Here is a 21,767-nt window from a genome sequence, read left to right as displayed (position 1 = left end):
AGTCTACTGTAGCAAGGAAAGCTTTTTATGTAGCACATTTGATTAGTAAAGGCATTGCCTCAAGAGCAAAAAAAGTTATAACCCCTTATACTTGGCACTTATCTGATCCATAATTGAGTATAATGCCCCATTTGTCATGTACTGTACTAACCTTGAGAATAACGCCCCATTTGGCATGTAGCGTACTAAGTACCTGCAACAATTAGAGAGACCTCAGAGGTTTCTAACAAAGAAGATCAAGGGTCTCCAGCATGCACCTTACACAAACTGACTAAAGTCCCTGTCACTATACTTCATATCATATAAACTTCTTAGGGGAGACTTAGCCCTGGCCTACAGAGCAATCCAAGACTCAAACCTAATGAACTTGCTGCATATCTGTAAATCAAACAGGACTAGGGCTACCCATTCCAGGGACCTAAATATGGCAACTAACTTAAATAGGACATGCTGGAGAGATTTATATCCCAGTGACTTCCTCGTCATTGGAACAGGCTACCAATTCATGTGAAACAGAGCAGCTCTATGACACTGTTGAAGAAGAACCTGTATGAGTGGATGGGTCACCATAAATTCTTACTGGGAATAGAGCCCACAACCCTCCTGGATATGGGCAGTCATCACTAAATGCAATCTTGGGTACTGACTAGTATTTCTATGGTATTACATGGGGATGAAATGGTTAGGCTTAAAAAGATTTGTGGGTCGATAGCCTAGTAATCTGCTATGATCCTTATGATCCTATGTGGACAAATAGTATAAAGGTGGAATTGGACCACAAAGGACAGCTTGCTGAAGCATTCTTTAAGGGGCTTCATGGCATTTGCTTGCTGCTGAATGAGTAGACCTTAGACGTTAAACTGAGGACTGCTTGAGACACTACTCTTATAGTAGCCCTCTCAAAGTCTGCAAAGGCATACTGGTTTAGTGAGTTGTAGACTCTGCTTCATGGCCAGCTTCTCAAAGATAAGATGTTGATGCATCTATGCCTGTTTTTTTTTTTTTTTTTTTACTTATCAAACTGTGCTATAGAGGGTCATCCTGTTTTAGTAAATGGTTCTAATCTGCCCATGTGTGCTGTATAGTTGATGGTAAGTCCCCAGTCTGGTAGGAAAGGTTCCTTACAGCAGCAGCACTTAAAAGCAGAGATCATTGATGCTGATAACCATTGTGAGTAACAGGAATTCTATGCCACAGACTGCCTCATCCACGTGTGGGGCTATTAACAATCCTGTCTTGTGGGGATACTCCTCAGCCTGTAAAGTCCTTACTTTTAAGACACTGATGCTGTTTCCACCCCAAATGCTAAACAATGTTCTGTTGATTGTTTGAGCTAGGCTCAAACTACTAGACATGTTTTGCTTAAATACATCGGCACATACTGCAAATCCACATGCATTATGTGGGTGAACAAATAAAATGGTTTCTGTGGAATTCTGCATTATATTGTGGATATACTGTACAGTGGGGAGTGTACTGGCATAATGGATTGTAACTGTCTGTCCATTGCAAGTGCCATATCACTTGTTTTGGCAGGCATGAAACTTCCTCCCATCCCTGTTTCTTTCAAAGTAGAATAGGTAGCTCTCCACCAACAATGTGAATCTTCCCTTTCAGAAGGTATAGTGGTATACAGGGCATCCACGTGAAGTCTTTGTAATGTGTTATATTGGTTTTAGGAGTCTCCATTGCCATCCTTCAAGTCAAGCATGCAAAATTGCTTTGTTTTCTCTTTTCATCCTGCTACTACACTTCTTTAGTGTTTTTGGCCTCTGGTGCCACCAGGAACTGCCACTCACTTTGGCGCCTCGATGCACCTCTGAGCAGATATCTGTCTGCAGGTAATTTGTGCCCTGCTCCATTATATTTCCTTTCTGACTGTTTGTTTTAGGGAATGTCAGGTCATTAGTTTACCAGGTGAAATGCAGTGTCCTGGTTTCCTAGTATACAGAGTACTGCCTCAGCCATTTCTTACAGTGTATATTCATGCCTTCCTCTACTGAACTGCTTGCTTACCTCATTGATTAACTTTTCCCATAATTGTGGTTTATACTCTTCATTCTCAGCTACTGGGGCTCAATCTTACCGTGGTACACATGGTTACCTTTTAGTACCCCGGCTTACACCTGCAGCTACGACATGTACAGCATGTATAAGGACTGTATATATTTTTGTATGTAGGGCCTTCTCCAGGTCATCAGTAGCAGTCATTATAGAGCTTCCAGTCTACAAAGATTACATTCAATGCGCACATAGTAAGTGGTTAGGGTTCCAGTGTCATTCCCTACCCTACAACTTACTTTGCACTGTTTACATGTACCTCTCCACTGGTCACTAAGTATGGTCTGTAGCTTGCCTTGTAGATGTTCAGGCTGATATAACTAGTCCATCATACACTTAGCTGTCTTGCATGTTGATATCTTTGTCTGTTTGCTGATCTAGGTTAGGCACATTGTGTGTTAGTAGACTAGCTGTTGATAATCCACAAAAAATATTCAAGAAATTATACAGAAAACAATTGGATGTATTAAAAATTGCTGAGTTTGCAGAAATAATAAATACAAGCTCAATATATACATGTTAAATGATGCATACAGCTGATACTCTGAGTAGATTATACCTGTGTGAGTGCAAGTAGGATTTGGTTAAGTAAGATCAGGAAGTGTTGTGCACAGGTTCACAGTTGTCACTATCAACAGAAACATTACAAGAGTTAAAGATTTGTGTCAGAGATGACCTAGAACTTTGTTTGCTGCATGATGTAATTATAACACGTTGGCCTGGCAAAATAAATTCTTTACATCGTATAATCAGTGATTGTCCATAGAAGTGACTGAATAATCATTCCTCCTTAACCGTGTGAGACTATTTGTCTAAGATACACGAATCACATACTGGCATGTAAAACAGCAAGGAAGAGCTTGCCATGTCATGTATTGGTTTAATATATCTGTAGAGCTAAAGCAGATAGTACAAAACTATGAAGTATGTAGCACATTCAAGAATCAAAAACAGACTCACAACATGCCTGCAGAAAAATTAACCAAGCTGAGAAAAATGTAATTGTTGTTTTATAGAAAAAGTGTAAAATCTGCATACATCCTGAAACTGCTGAAGTTGTGTTAGAATCATTTTTTGTCAATCTGTATTAGTGCTTTGGAAATTAATTCATACAGATGCACATACCACAGTATTAATAACATATGTGAAATAAAGAAGAGTGACTGTGGTACTATGTTTATGTTTAAATGTGCAGTGTGTTTGTGATAAGATTGTTTTATATTGGGTAATCCATAAGCTTGGAGTGAATACATTTTTTAAAAATCTTTGCTCGTGGAGATAGTATATCTATGGGTCTGTAATTTGATAATTAATTTGCTGTACCACTTTTGTGAAGGGGACTTTTATAAGATGTTCTTCACAATTTAGGTGTGGGACTTTGACTGAACAGTTGATAGAGCTGGAGAGACCACATAGGTTCTCACCAGGAGAATCCAGGGCCTCAAAAATCTATCATATACAGACAGGCTTAAAGCCCTATCCCTTTACTCATTTTCAAACAGACTCCTCAGAGGTGACCTCTGTCTGGCATACAAGGCAATCTCAGACCCCGCCTTGATGGGACTGCTGCATATACGTAAGTTAAACTCCACACAAGTAACCCACATGCTCAGTCTCAACCAGGTCTGTGACATCAATAGGACTTGTTGGCCGGACAAATGTGTCTCCCAGAGACTCCCTCATCTGTGGAATAGCCCCCCTCTCCCCATCAAGCAGAGTACCTCTTTACCCCTTTTTAAGTGCAACATGGATAACTGGATGGGAAACAGAAAATACATCCCTGGGATTCCACCCATGTCCCTGCTGGACAGGGGCATTGGGTGCTGGCTTGTCTAAACATGGGTTAAGTTCTTGGCTAGATTTATAAGGGCCTCAGAGCCAATAGCCTAGTAACTTCCTGTGATCTTATGCTAAGAACTTTTTCCTCTTCTTTCTATAACCACTCTAATCTCCCTTTCTCTCAACCACCCAACTCATTTTTCCACTCACTTTGAGCCTGCAGTACACCTACATTACCATACTGTTTTTCCTTCGTCTCTGCTATTTATCTTACTCAATATTTAATGTACCTTTATTTTGTAGCTACAATCCATGACTGTATGCTATTTCTTCACTGTTTGTCTCCAACCCACCCTCTGTTACTAATTTATTGTATGTAAACATAATGTTCATCTCTAATTTATCTCTGTCAATAATTTAGTGTATGCAGTCATAATGTTGTTTTATTTGCTACTGTTGTATTATACATCATGTATCATTGTAACATATTTCTTGTCTGTATGTGTTAAATGTGGAGCTTTTCTCCCCGGGCCTCCACTGAAAATAAGTTCTTCTGGCCCAGTGAATTACCCTGGTAATCAAATGCAATAAATAAATAAATAAAATAAATAAATAACTGATATCAGGTAGGCCAAGGCTTTGGCTGCTGTACATATGTATTCAGTTGGTAGGTTGTCGGGAGCTAAAGGTGTAGGGTTCATTTTTAGAAGATGCTTTTAGTACTAGAAGTTGTGATGGGTTTGCAGTGAAATAGCGTGTCTTGGATTACTGGTATTGTTTTCAAAATGAAGCTTGAGGGGTTATATTTGATTAGTTTAAGTACAGTTTGAATGGAATGGGTGCTGAATTCATCAAAGATTAAGGACTATTACTGTTGTTGGGAGATGGGAGTGTTAGACTGTCTAGGTTTTTGTAGTTTATTTATGTATTTCCAAAAACAGGTAGGGGTTATTGTGCTGTTTGCTGGAATTTGAAGTAGTAAAATTGTTTATCAGATTTTATTTTCTGCTTGTTAAAGTTTTGCATCTGTTTGAATTTCTCAAGAGTTGTTTGGTTTCTGTGTTGGAGCCACGGTTTCTACGTTCTAGCTCTATGTGTCATGGGAAGTTTAGTCTTCTTGGTTAGCCATGTAGCATGGTTAAGTTTTACTCTTTTTGTTCTGAGTCTTTTTTTGATGTGGTATCTGTAGTACCACTGAGTTGAAGTGTGTGACTTCATTGTCCATAGGTAAGGTTTTAGGAGAGGTCCCTTTTGCATACTGTTAAGAGTGTTTATCAAGGTGTCATTATTAAAGGGAGATAAGTTATGAGCATGGCTATTGACATATTTTTTGTTAAGGCTGCTAAAGTGCCTAAGAGCATATCTAGGAAAGTGATCACTAACGTTACCTGGAAAGCATCTGGTATTGCTTATATTTTTCTCATGAGTGTTAAGTACTCAGTCAAGTGCTATTTCTCTCTAGCACTTCTTTTATCAGCTCTTCTAGAAGTATTGATGACTTGTATGAAGCCGTAATTTTTTTATTGGTATTGAAGATACTTCTGGGTTGGTAGGTCTGTGATTCAGTATTGAGATCCCCTCATATAATAGTTTTTGGTGGGATACTGTTGGTAAACCTGCATAGGATATCCTCAGCTATTATGTTGTTGCTTGGAGGGATATAGAGTGCAACAATACATAAGTTCACTGAAAAAAGGAATTATAAAAACAGTCTATGAAGCTGACTAAGTCCATTGGTAAGTAAATGTAATAGCTATGGGTCACCTTTGCCTTTGCTGTGGTTAAAGGCTAGTTAATACTTAACAGGAGATGTTCTAGTTATGTTACACAGATGGCAGTAATGTTCCTGTGGCCAATGTAATTTGTTATACTAAAAGTACCTTTCATGAGGAAATTCTGCAGTTTCAGCTGTTTATACCAAAATTAACTACTGCCAAAGGCCTCCCGAGTACCATCTTTCTTCTGCAAACTGATGAACTTATTTTTGGAACTACTATGGTGTTCACTCAAAAAGTTGTCTCTCAATTCATTGTTGGAAATAACTTGTGCATATGTTCATTTATTAAAAGTCTTTTTGGCACTGATATCTCTAGAAATTTATTTTGCTTTTATCTCTTTAAGTTGTTTTTTTTTTTGTTAGCAGCGTGCACATATATCTTATATCTATGTTCACCGAAACAATGCCTGTGATACATTGCCTTTGTAATTACTCTAATTAGTCGAGAACACTATTCAGTTCAGTTTCATTGTGTTTAACCAAAAGACTCATCATGTTCTTCTAGCACACTCACAAATTTGTCTCCATTCTTTAAGTAAAGTAATGTTCTCCTTACTTATAGGAGTGTAATTTATGACTAGAGCTTTGTGAATCACCTGCATACATACCTCTCAAGTGTACCTCATTATGAGGAACGTACCTCATTTGGGGTTTTAAAAAGTTCATGTTCCTCAAAGTTCCTCAAAGTTCCACATTGAAAGATTCTTGTCACACATTCAGTGTTAGGAAATTTTTTAAGTGAAATCCATTGTAAATAGAAGTGAATCATATTAATTCATTAAAAGATCTTCTTTATAAGTAAAACCAGTTTATTTTAACCATCCTATGACCTTCCTAGTTGAAGTTGTTAGTAAGCCATTAGTATGTGTTCCACATTTTGCCCATTAGTTCCACATTATGAGGGCTAGTGTTCCTCATTTTGGACATGGAAGGTTGAGAGCTATGCCTGCATATAAACACTGTTCAAAATATAGATTATCCCAGTGCAGTGCTTTCAATTTACATAACATACAGTCATAGTTTTAATGTGCTGCTCTCCATCAATATCATTCAGGTGCTCTGTAGTATTACTATCTGAAACATGCTGAGATAATGCTAAGATGAGCATTCTGAGCTTGGCAATACCTACAGAATCTTTTGCCAAGGTCATCAAATTGATTTGGTGGATGCCCTTCACTTCCTGGCATAACTTATTCTTCTTCTACAGCTTTTATAATATTATCACCATGACAGCAGTTATCAACTTCCATGCAACATTGGTCTCAGCTAAAACCATTTCATGATCATCTCTACTATATTGTCCATGATGAAATAGAAGACACTGCACCACTTATGGTCAAAAGTATAAAATAAAATCACTATCACGAACAAAAACAATTCTACAAAGATAAACATTTTGTTTTTTAAAAAAAAGAAAGGAGTGATACACAATTTAAGTTGGAATGATTTTTTTTTGGAGTGGTTTGAGTTGGTATTTTTTAATATATTTGATGTCCTATTATTAATTTATGAATTGGTGGGGATTTGGTTTTAAACATTTTTGAAACCTATCTTCAATTTTGTATTAGTTGATTTTTTTTTTTTTTTTTTGTATTCATTTATAGTTACAAGTATTTTTTTTTAGTTTTTTAGTTTATTTTTTATTAGTTGGAGTGTTAAGGAGTTTATTTAGTTTATTTGTGTGTTACTAATCTTTGTGTTCAAGTTGATAAATGTAAATTTCACTTGCAATGGTCACTGTTTTAATTTTTGTCAGGTTAACAAATGTAATGGAAACTTGCAATGGTGATTCAAAAAGTAATGATGAAAATGTTTTGTATAATCAAAAAGTTACAACAGTAATCATTTTGTTTTATCAGATTTGGAGACATCTCATAGCTTCCATAAACGTTGATTAAATTATACCAAAAAAACTAAAAATAGAAAACAAAATCAAAAAAACTTTTTGCAGAATCTGAAAATACTAAGAAGCATTTAAAAAATAAATTAAATTTTAACCACAACATTTTTCATTAATTATACATTTTAGGTTTGGTCCTTTTGCCAGAGGTCTTCATTATGAGCCAGAAACATACATTTTTATTCATTATGTGATCATCATTATTTAATTATAATATTTAATTACATTATAAATGGATATACAAATTATATTCATTACATGAGCTCTGATCATTGCATCCCATCCCTAATACTATGAAATATGATGTGAGCATGAGTGTAACTTAGATATACTGTCACGTAATGGGGCATCACAGGGGGAAGAAGCACCTCAAAAAAATCATTCAAAACTAACCTAAAAAAATCACAATAAAATTAAATCTAATTATACATTATATTGTATCTTAACAATGGATGGTGCTAATAAAGTAGTAAAGTAGTGATACATAGAAAAGTACGCCCTGATATTCCTGATAGTTTAGAAGCTGTCTTTCATCTGATATTTAGAAGCTGTTTTCCAACCACATTGTTCACTGGGAATTCAAGTAGGGAGGAGGGCCACAGGCCCAAACACTTGGCACCACATGATGTCTCAATTAACACATGATGTCTCAATTCAAACCATCAAAACCATGCAGAATGGAACCAGAATGGAGGAACAAATATTATCAATATCAATCAAATAAATTATTTTCTTCCTTTGATGATTTGATGATAGTTTCAGTTAGGATTATGAGTTTGATGGATTAGCAGATGAAAAAGTTGGCAAAAAGTTAACAAATAATCATATTTCCAACTAATAGTCCATCTTTATCCATAGACCTCTTTTAGACCAGGCTAACCATCCTAGGTCCCAGATCTTGTGGGAAGGAAACCTGCAGAAGAATATTATATTATTATTCCCAAAACATTCCCAAGCTACTACAGTGCTTCTCTGAGAACATACAGAAACATATTGCTATCTAGGGTGCTTGTCAATGAAAATGAAACTAGGAAGTTATTAGGCTCCTTTAGTATCTGAAACAAACACAATTTTTCTTACTAATATTGGGTCTCTTCCCCTATCACAAAAACTATAAAAATTGAGAATACTACATATGAAAGATGCTTAATCTAGAAAAGCGTTGCTCCAAACGAAAGTGAGCTAAGCCCTATAGCTTTTCTTTTGCATATCTTTTTTTTTTTAGTCAAACCAAAGTTGCAACAGGACAAGACAACAACAGTTTCCAAAACCAAATGAACTTGAACTACACATGAATAGATTTCAACTTTTTTCACATTTTCCGCCAAAATATGTCATATTTTCATCTAAAAATAGAGAAATAAGCAACAGTTACCAACATGAAAAGGTAAAGATCATAAATAGATTTAGGAGTAATATTTGCATCAGGCACACTGGAAAGCAGTGATTTGGAAAATAACCATGTCCAATCTGCTAGTTACTCCTTGTTTATGACTGAGAAAGGTATAATCTCTAGTATATGGGGTTAGTACCCTCCATCAATCCACTGAATCTAAATACTCCATCATTATTTTGACAGCCTAGGCCATCATAGGATGGCTATTAAAATCTTCCAGCTTGTGATACATTAGATTATGCAACACAGTAATAAAATCTCCCTATCTGTGAGGGAATGGGTGCTTGCTACACTGAAAGATCCCATACCAAGTAGGACATCATTTCCTGAAATACAACTGTGGAAAGAAAAAAATGTATACCTGTATTAAGCCATCTACCTGCTGCTACTTATCAAATCTGACCGATCAAAGATGTATCTATCACCCTATATAAAACCAAAGCTTCAATAAAAAAGTCAGTTACTGGCACTATTGCCACTTGTTCACTTTTGCAGAGAAAGACACTTTATGATACCTCTGTAAAGTTCCGAGGAGGAAAAAGCAGCCTCAGTCACTCAGTAATAACCTCACCTTTTCAAAGCCATATATCAGGGGATACCCATATAAATTGAACAGGTGCCATAAGTTAAGATAACAACATAGAAATGTTGGCCAGTCAAACTATGCAAACATAGAGATCACAATAAGCAAATTCTAGAAAAAATGTTACATAACCTGTGTCTTCCCTCATTTATGAAACATTGTATGGCAAAAGGGAAGCATGGCAAAGAATGGGTAAGATGCTGTACCACCCACAGGGCAAAAAAGGAGAATGCCAGCTGGATACCATAAGTGAACCTACAAACTGAGACAACATCCATGCCTTTCCAAGGCACCTAGTGTATATTAAAGAGCTTACACTTAAAAAAAGGAAATGAGTGGTCTAAAACATGTGCACACCTATAGGCATTAAGCATACCTGAGGAGGGAGGGAAGTGAAAGAATAAAGTGGGGATCCCCCACCAAAATAAATATCAAGGAAATATATTATCATTACTGTCCCATTTTGGGGATCTGGATTTTTTTTTCTGTATAAGTAAAAATGTGTGCAGTAACTAACAATCAAGCAAACTGGATGATAGGGACAGATAAAGAAGAAAAGGGGCAGAGTCAAAGTTGTCATATGTCTATCATGTGATATAATGTGCACAAGCTACTAATATGGCAATACAAGTCTGCTATTTCAAATAGCTACTGGTTTACTATTTGTTCTAGGGAATTTCCATTTATTAGGTCTGGTAATGCCTGGGCATGCCCATCTTTGGAAGTGTAGATTCATTAATTATCAAAGCATACTTGAAATAGCCCACCATAAAAGACATTTGCATTATGTATAGCTCAGTGAGTATCTTACCGAATCTTTTGTGGTCCTTTGAGAATACGAAAGGTGTCCTATATTGACATGTAAATTGACAATATGATTTGTTCAGGGTACATTGGAGCTAAATGTGTTCTCTGGGAATCTGTCTATTGGTGATGGGGTCTCTGACAAATAATAAAGTGACCTGCAGCTTCCCCCAGGCCTGAATGCATGTTACACAGAAAACCTAGATAGATAGGGAGTGTTATCTGCAATGAAGCCAAGTTTAAATTGCAACACATATATGTATGTGTTCAAGTTGCAAGAGAGACTGAACTATGGTATTAAGAAGTCTTTCATTACTTTGATGTAATCAGAGTTGGATCTTGAATTAGTTGTATTTTTCCGTATAATATTTGGAGGTCTAGCAGCTGGAATCTGCATATAAAAGACAATAAGAGGGCAACAAAGGGTTTAGCCAATACACAAAAGCCATATTGAGAGGTGTAGGTTGTTTTTGCAAAAGAAAGTTGGACTATCAACCACTGTTTCCGAAGCTGACACATACTGGACCTTTTTAGAAACACAACTATTAGGCAGTTGTTGAAGCCAATTATATTTTCTTTGTATTTAGGTATCATTCTTATTATAATTAGGATTCCAGTCTGGATCAGGGTCTTGCTTGCAGTTGCCACATGCATACTAAGATCCAGTAAGTCTCTCTGCATGTCCCTCAGGCTTGAATACCTCAAATCAGTCACACCTACAAGGGCTAATGCAAGGTGATAGTTATATTTGCATGGTGTGAGAGATTGCAGAGCACTCAACATACCATGGATTATAGTGCATGAGAGACAACTAATCGTAACCTTGTCCTTGTCTGCCCTCATAAGTATGGGGTGTCTGAAAAAAAAGGTCACCTACTACCAAAATATTTTTATTTGCAGTCCTGGAATTAGGAGTATTATATGGTCTACTTAATGCAGTCTAGTGACTCTTTACCATGTGTCAAGAGTGAGAAGTTGCATCTTTTCAGTTCTAGGTGACAGGGGGACTTTCTGACTGCCTTGGCACATGGTAAGAAGATAGTTGTAAAAGATATGTATGTCTTCCAGAGACTGAATCACTTGTGTCAAGTAATGTGCAAAAAAAAAGGGACACTAACAGATTTGTTTTCCATGTCAGCCAGGTGGTTAGTGCCTTAAAAGGCAGACTGCACCTAATAATGCAATTAGTAATAATGTAGAACAATTCATGCATGCTACAGCTCACTTTGTAGTAATAAAATGAAGAGAAAGGATAGCTAACGTAACTGAAATGTAACTTATGAAGAATGGACATGAGTAGAGCTCTGTATTTTAATAAATAGACAGAATATAGGGACTCACCAGAGCTGTTTAGTAATTTAGTTACACATAGCATATTTGGCTGGGAAGATTGTAATGTTTAACAAGGCCTTGTATTGTAGAATATTTGTTAGGTCTGCATAGTGTGTTAAGAGTTAGGTTGTTTAGTATGTTAAGCTAGTTTATTTTATTTAATGCTTGGTAGTGGTGTGTTTTGTTAGGAAGATTTGCTGCAAATTTGGTTACCTTCTTCCATCTTTACTCCAGCTTGTGAATTTAACATTTTTACTTTTCTACATATTGGTGAGGCACATGATACTACGAGGCAAGAGTGTGATAGTTGTGTGTAGGGCATGTTCTGAGAGTCATCTATGTATTGTACTAAGATGAATTTTTTTACAATTTTCTGCATGTCATCTGTGAATACATTGAGTACACATGATCCCAATCTAGTTCCTTGTGTATGTGCCATCTGTGAATACATTGAGTACACATGGTCCCACTCTAGTTCCTTGTGTATGTGCCATCTGTGAATACATTGAGTACACATGGTCCCACTCTAGTTCCTTGTGTATGTGCCATCTGTGAATACATTGAGTACACATGGTCCCACTCTAGTTCCTTGTGTATGTGCCATCTGTGAATACATTGAGTACACATGGTCCCACTCTAGTTCATTGTGTATGTGCCATCTGTGAATACATTGAGTACACATGGTCCCACTCTAGTTCCTTGTGTATGTGCCATCTGTGAATACATTGAGTACACATGGTCCCACTCTAGTTCCTTGTGTATGTGCCATCTGTGAATACATTGAGTACACATGGTCCCACTCTAGTTCCTTGTGTATGTGCCATCTGTGAATACATTGAGTACACATGGTCCCACTCTAGTTCCTTGTGTATGTGCCATCTGTGAATACATTGAGTACACATGGTCCCACTCTAGTTCCTTGTTATGTGCCATCTGTGAATACATTGGCCATCTGTGAATACATTGAGTACACATGGTCCCACTCTAGTTCCTTGTGTATGTGCCATCTGTGAATACATTGAGTACACATGGTCCGAATACATTGAGTACACATGGTCCCACTCTAGTTCCTTGTGTATGTGCCATCTGTGAATACATTGAGTGCACATGGTCCCACTCTAGTTCCTTGTGTATATGCCATTTGTGAATACATTGAGTACACATGGTCCCACTCTAGTTCCTTGTGTATGTGCCATCTGTGAATACATTGAGTACACATGGTCCCACTCTAGTTCCTTGTGTATGTGCCATCTGTGAATACATTAAGTAGACTTGGACCCAAAATGGATCCTTGTAGGACACGTACTGTGATATACTTCAAGGAAGAGGATGTTAGCTGCCATTCACCAACATGAGCTTTGTTTTGCTTTGTAAGAAACTACAGTATTTTGGTGGCTGTGTCAGATAGCGGTAGGTGATAAGATATGGTGTTTACTACTTTGGATAAATAAAGAAACAGGTGCGCTGCTAGGAAACCTTGATTTCTGTTTTGATTCTTCTTATCAAGGAAAGAGTTTAACACAGTTTTAGTGCTGTATCCTGCATGGAAACCAAGCTGAGTAGGAATAATTAACTTACTTTTTAGTAAGTAAATCATTTGCTTATACATTTTTCCAGTATCGTTACAGGTAATAGTTTAGTTGTAGATCGGTATTTTGTGATTTCTTTTGTGTTTCCTGGTTTATAAAGAGTTATGTTGTTGCTCATTAACATGGGAAGGTTTGGTATTGTTCCATTGTAAACTTATATGTAATTAGGTATGTTATTGTGGTAGTTATTTTGTATAAATATTCTTCAGGTATATTGTCAGTCACAAGGATAGTAGGTTTTATTTTTTGCAGTCATTTTTTCTTGCGCTGATCAGACAGCATACAGTATAAACATACATTATTACTTTCAGTGCTGCATACTAAGGGTGTAATATGGCCTTGCTTTGATATGGCTGAGATAGACTAAAAAAATGAAAATTTGTTGTACAGACAATATTGTAATCTGTTTCTTTTGCACATGAATTTGGTTGAGTAAGTTTTGTAAGTATTGTTAATCTATTGATAGTGGTCCAGAATTGTTCTGATCATGCCTTTTGGTAGACTGTATATTGTTCAACTATTTTCATTTATCTTTATGTATCATCCTCTTTAATTCTGAGGGTTTTATATTACTGTATAGCGATTACTTTTCTTAGTCACGCCATGATGTGTCCCTCCAGATTATATTTTGTTTTGGTTCATATGATAGCCATGGTACAACTTTGTGTTTGATCTTCTTCTTTTTGGTGGTATCAGACAGGTTAATATAGTTAGGAACTATTCTTTGTTTATTAGGTGCAGTCTAGGGGTTAAATATAGCAAATGGAACCAGCATTGTTTCACCACCGAGTATGAGAGCATCTAAACAATATGACCTACTGCTGGGCCTTGGTCATTTAGATAATTAATTTATTCTTCCCCTTTGCCAATTCTAGCATACTTTGCTATACAGTAGTTTGGTTTTGTTGGAAAAGAATGGAGTTATGCTGAACAGAGTTTTGATCCTGCTGTAGCCAGCCCCCCCCCCCCCCCCCCATCCACCCCGATAGCATTAAGGCTTTATAACTTGCTTCCATTTTTGTACTAATTGTTGCTAAAAGGCAATTTATGCTTGTAATGTAAGGCATCCTTGAATTCTGCTCTGATGGACCTTTTGCATAACCACAAAACAAACATCATCAGAACTACTAGCTCCAAGGATTTAAACATTGCTTGTGACTGAAATAGGACATGTTGGACAGACAGGATTGGATCTCAGAGAATCCCCATTCTCTGGAATATGCTTCACATCCATGTGAAGCAGAGCCCTTCTGTAACTCTATACAAGTGCAACCTGGACCAGTAGAAGGGAAATCGAAATTTTTCCCCTGGTCTGAGACCTAAGTCTCCGATGGACAGTGACAGCCATTTAAGAATGTCTTAACTAGCATGCACCCCTTAAAATAACCTCAGGCACAATAACTTGTGGTATACATTTGGGTTGCATGGCTAGGCTTATAAAAGCTGCACTGGCCATTAGCCTAGTATACACATATAAACCTGTCTATGGAACTATTTGTCTTTATTGTTTTAAATAAAAAAAAAAAAAAATATATATATATATATATATATATATATATATATATATATATATATATATATATATATATATATATATATATATATATATATATATATATATATATATATATTCCCTATCAGAAGCCTGAACACTATAAAGCCCTGAAAATCAAAATCCTGAAATCGAAAAGCCTCTAATATGTCACTATAAAGACACTAATATCGTCCACAACCACCTGACCCGTGACCTTCCTAACCCTCACTTAACTAACTAACTCCCCCCCCTAATATTTGTATTTATTGCATACATGCCTAACCACCCTAACCCCTAACTCACTAAAAACCGCCCTAACCCTAACATAAAACCAATCAAGACACTCACCTGAACCCAACGCATGACCACACCACGATAGGGAACCATATATATATATATATATATATATATATATATATATTTATATAAATATATATATATATATATATATATGTATATATATATACACACACACACACACGCACACACACACACACACACACACACACACACACACACACACACACACACACACACATATATATGTATATTCACCTGTCTGGAAAATGCATTTCAACAGCAAAATTGTCACAGTTGTGGTCAACCAGGAAGTACAATCATGACTTGTAAGGAATTGCAATGAAATCGTATAACATTTGGGAATTGAAAGGTTCTTCTTCTTGTAGCTATTATGCAGTCACTGAGTACTTACGTATTATTGAACCACATTTGTTGCATGAGAAGCAGCTCATTTCCAAACCCTTCTTCTGTCGACATACGTTGGCAAAATTACTTGGAAAACTTGTGTTACTGAAGTGTCTGCTATTACAGTGACCCTTATTTCAACACATTTAGCTGTATATATTTTACCGCTTTCAACCCACTCAATAATATGTAAGTACCGGTAACTCTGGACAGTCATCCAGTTTGTAAGACAGTTTGTAAAGGCAATGTGTTAACATCCGTCCCTATTTTCGGAGACTTTGACCCACAATTAATTTACAATTTCCACTTATTTCATCTAGTAACAAATTGAGAGGTATGCGAAGAATAACAAAAATTAGCTACAGTGCTGTTACATCAGTGACTGCAGTTGTTATGGTGTCTTGCTTGCTGACCGTGGTATTTGTCTTTTCGTTTTACTTCTTTACCTAGGTACAGCACACCAGTAATTAAGCCATACAACACCCAATGTAGATTCAGCCTGCAAATGTATATTTCTTTTGACAATATTTAAAGGAAGATGGATCTGAACACTTCCAACCACACACACTGCACGTCAACACAACGTGGGTTGAGTCGTTTGCACCAAAATTCTGACAGTTGGGGCTGCTGGTCTTAATCATATGCAAAGTCACATCCTTTATTACTGAAATCACCCAAAATAGTCAGTAGTTAATGTTTCAGTCAAAATTAATTAGAAAACTTTCTCAGAAACTGGACAACTGTGAAAAATTATCACTTCTTACTTATTATCAAGTGGTTTGCTAATGTGGTTGCGATAATACTAAGTACCGGAATTTCACTGAAATCATATAACAGTTGGGATTTGAAAGGTTCTTCTTCTTGTAGCTATTATGCAATCATTGAGTTAGAATACAATGAGTTCTGAGGGGAGAGGTTTGTAGGACTGCAAAAACATATATTCTATTTTTTATATCAATTGTGTTGGATTCAAAGAACATGTGATGAAACTGACTGTACTTGATAATTTTATAAATTATTGATCATGTAATTATATGTGTATGTATATATATATATATATATATATATATATATATATATATATATATATACACATACATATATATATATATATATATATATTTATATATATATATATATATATATATATATATATATATATATATATATATATATATATATATATATATATATATATATATAGATAGATAGATAGATACATGCACACATATGTGTATATATATTTGGATCTACACAGCCAAGAAATCTGAAGACACACCGATTCACCACAAAATTAGTTATTGTAGGCAAAAAACAGGCAAAGCTTTCAAGAAAACTCTTTTTCAATGCTTAACAAAAATAAAATTCCATAAAACCATTTAAACATTATCCTTTGCATCAGCTAGTCAGGGACGCAGAGGTAGTTAACAATCGATTATGTAAATAAGCTAAAACATTTAAAGGTATACCTATTTAAATAACATTCATAATAAAATATATTATATATGATTATGTTTAACTTTCAGAACAGGCTTTATATTATGCTGTGCATTCAGTCCTGGTGGAGCATCAGCCCTAAAATAGTTTGTCCATTTATACTCCCCCTCTTCCATCAGAGAAAAATTTTTGTAACACTCTAAACTTAAATTTATGGTTAGAACCTTTCCGAAAAATGTGTTTATATTGGGTATTCTCTTTAATGCATCTACATATATCAGAGAGATGAGAACTAATATGCTCTTTAAGTTTTTGATTAATTTTTCCTATATAAAAATGGTCACAGGCTTCACAGTTAGCAAGATATAAAATATTATCTGTAAAGCATGCAGGATAGGTTTTAAATATAAACTCACCCTTTGTAATACGATGTATACAAATTAAATCTGTATTAATTTTATTACAAAAAACACAATTATGGCAAGGCACAGTACCACAGATTCATCACCCAGAGACTCCCTATGCTGTGGAACAAAATCCCGGTACATTTTTTATTTATATTAGTATTTACTTTCCTAGCTATATCTTTGTAGCAAAGCATTTGTTTCAGATTTCTCCCTCTCTTATAGGAAAATCTAGGTTCGGCTCCCACAATATCAATAATACTGCTGCTAGATTGCAAAACTGCCCAGTTTTTCTTAATATTTCTCCTAATCATACTGGTATGTTCATAGGTTCATAGGTTCATAGGTAGGTACTAGGCTATTGGCCCTAGGGCCTATATAAGCCTAGTCAAAAAGGTACCCTTGCTTTCATCACCCAAGAAAATAAGTGTTCTGTGCCCCTGTTGAGCAAGATTTTTCTTAAAGAGTGCTAATGAGGAGCTTTGTTTGATATAGCTAGGTAGTTTGTTCCAGAGTATGGGAAGACTCTGGGACAATAATCTATCCCTCCAGCATGTTCTGTTTGTTGTGGTGACAAGTTTTAGGTCCCTAGAGCATGTAGCTTAGAGGGATTGGTATTTCTTTAAGTGGAGCATGTCCAACAGCTCTGGGGTTGACATAGCTTTGTATGATAGGCAGAGATTGCCTCAGTAGGTGATATGGGATGGAGTAAAGATGGAGTTTTTTCAGATGGTCTGCATAGGGCATCTGTTTGAGGCCAGTAATCCTCTTTGTGAGGTATTTCTGTGGCCTTTCCAGTTGTTGTAGATGTCTTGAGAGGTACATACCAAAGGGGGCACTGTATTCTGTAATGGGTCTAATGAGTGATGAGTAGAGGGGAACAATGACCTCTTTTTTTCCTGGATGAGAAACCTTTTGTGATGAGGTGTTCTACATAGAAGGATTTCCTGACTACTTTGGTGGTGTGATTATCAAAGGAGAGACTACTGTCCACCTGTGTCCCAAGGTCTCTTACCACACTTTCGGTGTTAAGTAGACTACCGCCTATGTGGTAGTTCATGGATACAGAGTTTTTACCAAAAGGGATAACAATGAACTTTTTGGCATTGAGCTTGAGGCCATGGCTTTGACACCAGGCATCTGTCTCAGTGAGGCCCTTTTGTAGGATGACCACATCGTTAGGAGTTTTGATTATGGTTCCTAGTTTGCAGTCATCTATGAACTTTGTTAGCCAAAGACCTTCTGTGTTAGCATGAACTTCAGAGAAGCAGATATCAAAGAGAAGAAGACCCAAGACTGAACCCTGTGGTACTCCACTTGTCACTGGTCTGAAGTCGGATTTGGTGTCTGCTACTTTCACAGTGTGGGTTCTGTTAGTGAGCCAGTTGGCAACCCATCTTGTGACATAGGGATTTATACCTAGTTTAGTGAGTTTATCTATAATTCCAGAGTGGGGAGATGGTGTTGAAAGCCTTGGCAATATCTAGATAGGCTCTGTAAACCACCTTACCCTCATCTACAGCTTTGGTGACCACTTCAAAGAAGTCTGTCAAGTTTAGGAGACATGATCTGCCTTTTACAAACCCGAACTGGGTGGGGTCCAGAGTTTGGAAATTATCAATGTCATTGTTTCTAAGTTCCATGATGATATGTTCCATAGCCTTGCAGAACAGGCTTGTCAAGCTAATGGGCGGTAGTTCCTGGGGTCCTTGGTGGCTCCCCCTTTGTGGAGTGGGATAACCATTGCCATGCACAATTAAGTGGCACAAAGCCTGAGGTAAGGCTATGATTGAACATGGTACTTAGGTGGGGTGCCAGTTCATTCTGTAGTTCATGTAGAACGCAGCCTGGGATGTTGTCAGGTCCCATAGATGCTGTGTTCTTGGCTTTGGAGAGTGTGGTTTTTAGCTGTGCAGCCATGATTACAGGAACTTTGCATTCTTCCAATATAGAGATTAGCCCTTTAGTGGGTGAGAGGAGGGTAAACTTAGCACTGAATCTATCTGACAGGATGTTGGCAATATCAGTTGGTTCTGTATATTTAGTGCCATTGCGCTGTAACTCAGAGCAGATCTGAGTGTTGCCATTGAGATTCTTGACATAGCTATAGAATGCTTTGTGGTTGTCTTTAGAATCAGTGGTGATTTTGTTTCCATTACTAGCTTTGTTGGATTTTATGAGGGATCTCAACTTCTTACTGAGACTGACCAGGGAGTTTCTCCAATCATGGGATTTTACTCTCTTTTGCAACAGTTTCTTTCTTCTGTTGTAGAGTTTGTTTATGGCAGGGGACCACTAGATCGGCTTCCTTTTTCTGGAGGATAGCATCTTGGTTCTGTTAGGGATGGCACGGTCCATGCACTTGTGTAAGTGCTTATAAAGTGCATTTATGTAGGATTCAGCAGTTGTACCTCTATTGTCCATCTGCATGGGTGTCATGAAGTTTGCCACTTCTGTCTTAAAAAGCATGAAGTTGGCTTTGGAGAAATTTTTTATGGTGGTTTCCCCAATGGGGGGTGGGCGCGGGATGTGGATGTCTAGGGTGATTAGCTTGTGGTTGGATCTGACCAACAAGGAATTGACCTCTGGTGTGGAACACCGGTTGCCCATGTTGGTAATGACCAGGTCTAGGATATTGCTGCCCCTGGTGGGGGTGTGGATATGTTGATCCAAGGCATTGGAATTTATGAATTCCAGAAAACATTGAGCAAAAGAGTCAGTACATAAGTAGTTTTCCCAGTTAATGGTGGGGTAGTTGAAATCGCCCATTATTAGGGTGTTAGGTTGTACCTTAATATTTTCCAGTGTATCAAGAAATGAGGAGTGGTAATCCAGGAGCATGGTGGGGGATCTGTAGCAAGCTACAATTTAGATTGTGGTCTTGCCCAGAGTTAGTTGCACTTGGATAATCTCAGATGCATTATGCTGAGCAACTAGCCTGGAGGTGTGGATATCGTTAATGAATATGGATGAACCTCTGCCTTTAGTGTTTCAGTCCAGGTTAGGTAGCCAAAAGGTGTGGTATGAATTATAGCCTGGTAATGCAGGGGTGCTCTCTGGAGCCTTGAACCAGGTCTCTATCCCTGCACAGATGTCGATATTCTCCATTGTAAGGAATGCCTTGAATGAGTGCATTTTGAGGTTTAGACTTCTAGCATTGAGTAGCATTACCCTAAGATTTTGCTTGCTTGTACTGGTTACAGTGGTGAATTTGTCATTTGAACCTTGCCTAAAAAAGGCACTATAGGGGTGGCAAGAGCCAGTATCCAGAATCCCAAGGGTGACAGGTGCAGGCCATCTCTGGCAAAGCATCGTGGTCTGTCATTTCATCCCAGGCAGGCAGATACTGGATCCCCTTAGAATAACACCAGAAGCTCAGCCAATTGTTGAATTCAGTCATTTTGTCCTTGTACTGTGGTATCATTCTGGGTGATGGCAGGATGCTACTCACGGTTAGGGTCATACCTGCCTGGGCTACAAGATCATACTGCTTCTCCATGTCTCTTTTCATGTAGGCCAGGGTGGTACATCTCAGGTCATTCACACCAACATGGACATTGACAGAGTCATATTTGTACTTGTTGTGAAGTGACCTGAGTGCATGCATTATGTGGCGGATCCTGGCACCTGACAGGCAGCTGACAGTAACTTTCTCCTTGTTTAGCCTGCTGAGTGGAAGATCAGTGTTCCTGACTATAGAGTCACCTATGACTAGAGTCTTGGGTACGTTGTTATGCCTTATGGGCTGTGGTTGTTTGTTACACTGAGTTTGTGGGCTATGTGTAATTTGGGTTGTGTTGGGGGGGGTTGAGGTTTCTTGAGTTTTGCTTTAGAGGTCCCTGTTGCTTGGGCAGATTTTTATTGTGAGCCTCTGCGAATGTAGGTGTGTGTTTTGTGTTTCTATGTGTGTGTTTTGGTGGTGTAGGTTTTGAGGGACTATGTGATGAATGTGGTGTGGTGAAAATGTTTACCTTCTCCTCTTGACTGTCTAGTCCAGTCTTGGGTGAAGAGAGCTTTGCTTCCAGTTTGGCTATATAAGTGCATCTCTCACAGGTTGTAGTGTTGGGTGATTACCACTCCTACTGATAAACTAGAAGGCTTCCCTCCAACACAGAAAGGCTTAGGGGCTCAGAAACTTACAAACAGTCCTGGATACAGCAAATCTGTATCTGGACTAGACTACTTGCAGGAAAGGCAGGAAACAAGCTTAGAATTTTTTTGTAAAGTGGAAAGGGAGAAAGGAGGAGCAGAAGATAATTCAAGGTTAAGAAACTAAGTGGGTTGGCCTTCTCAAATGTTCTCCCTGTATTAGGTAGACTGAGGTAATGACAATAGACTGGAAGGAGTGTCCCAGATCAAATTTACAGTAGGGGTGGGCAATTGCAAAGCTACCAAGAATAAGAACATGATACCAATAGAGAGGGAGAGTGGGAAACAAAAATCAGAACAAACAAACCCAATACCAA

Source organism: Protopterus annectens, chromosome 8.part0 (assembly GCF_019279795.1).
Source record: "Protopterus annectens isolate FY-2018-M chromosome 8.part0, PAN1.0, whole genome shotgun sequence".
In the NCBI taxonomy this organism is placed as follows: Eukaryota; Metazoa; Chordata; order Ceratodontiformes; family Protopteridae; genus Protopterus; species Protopterus annectens.
This window is presented reverse-complemented; position numbering follows the sequence as displayed.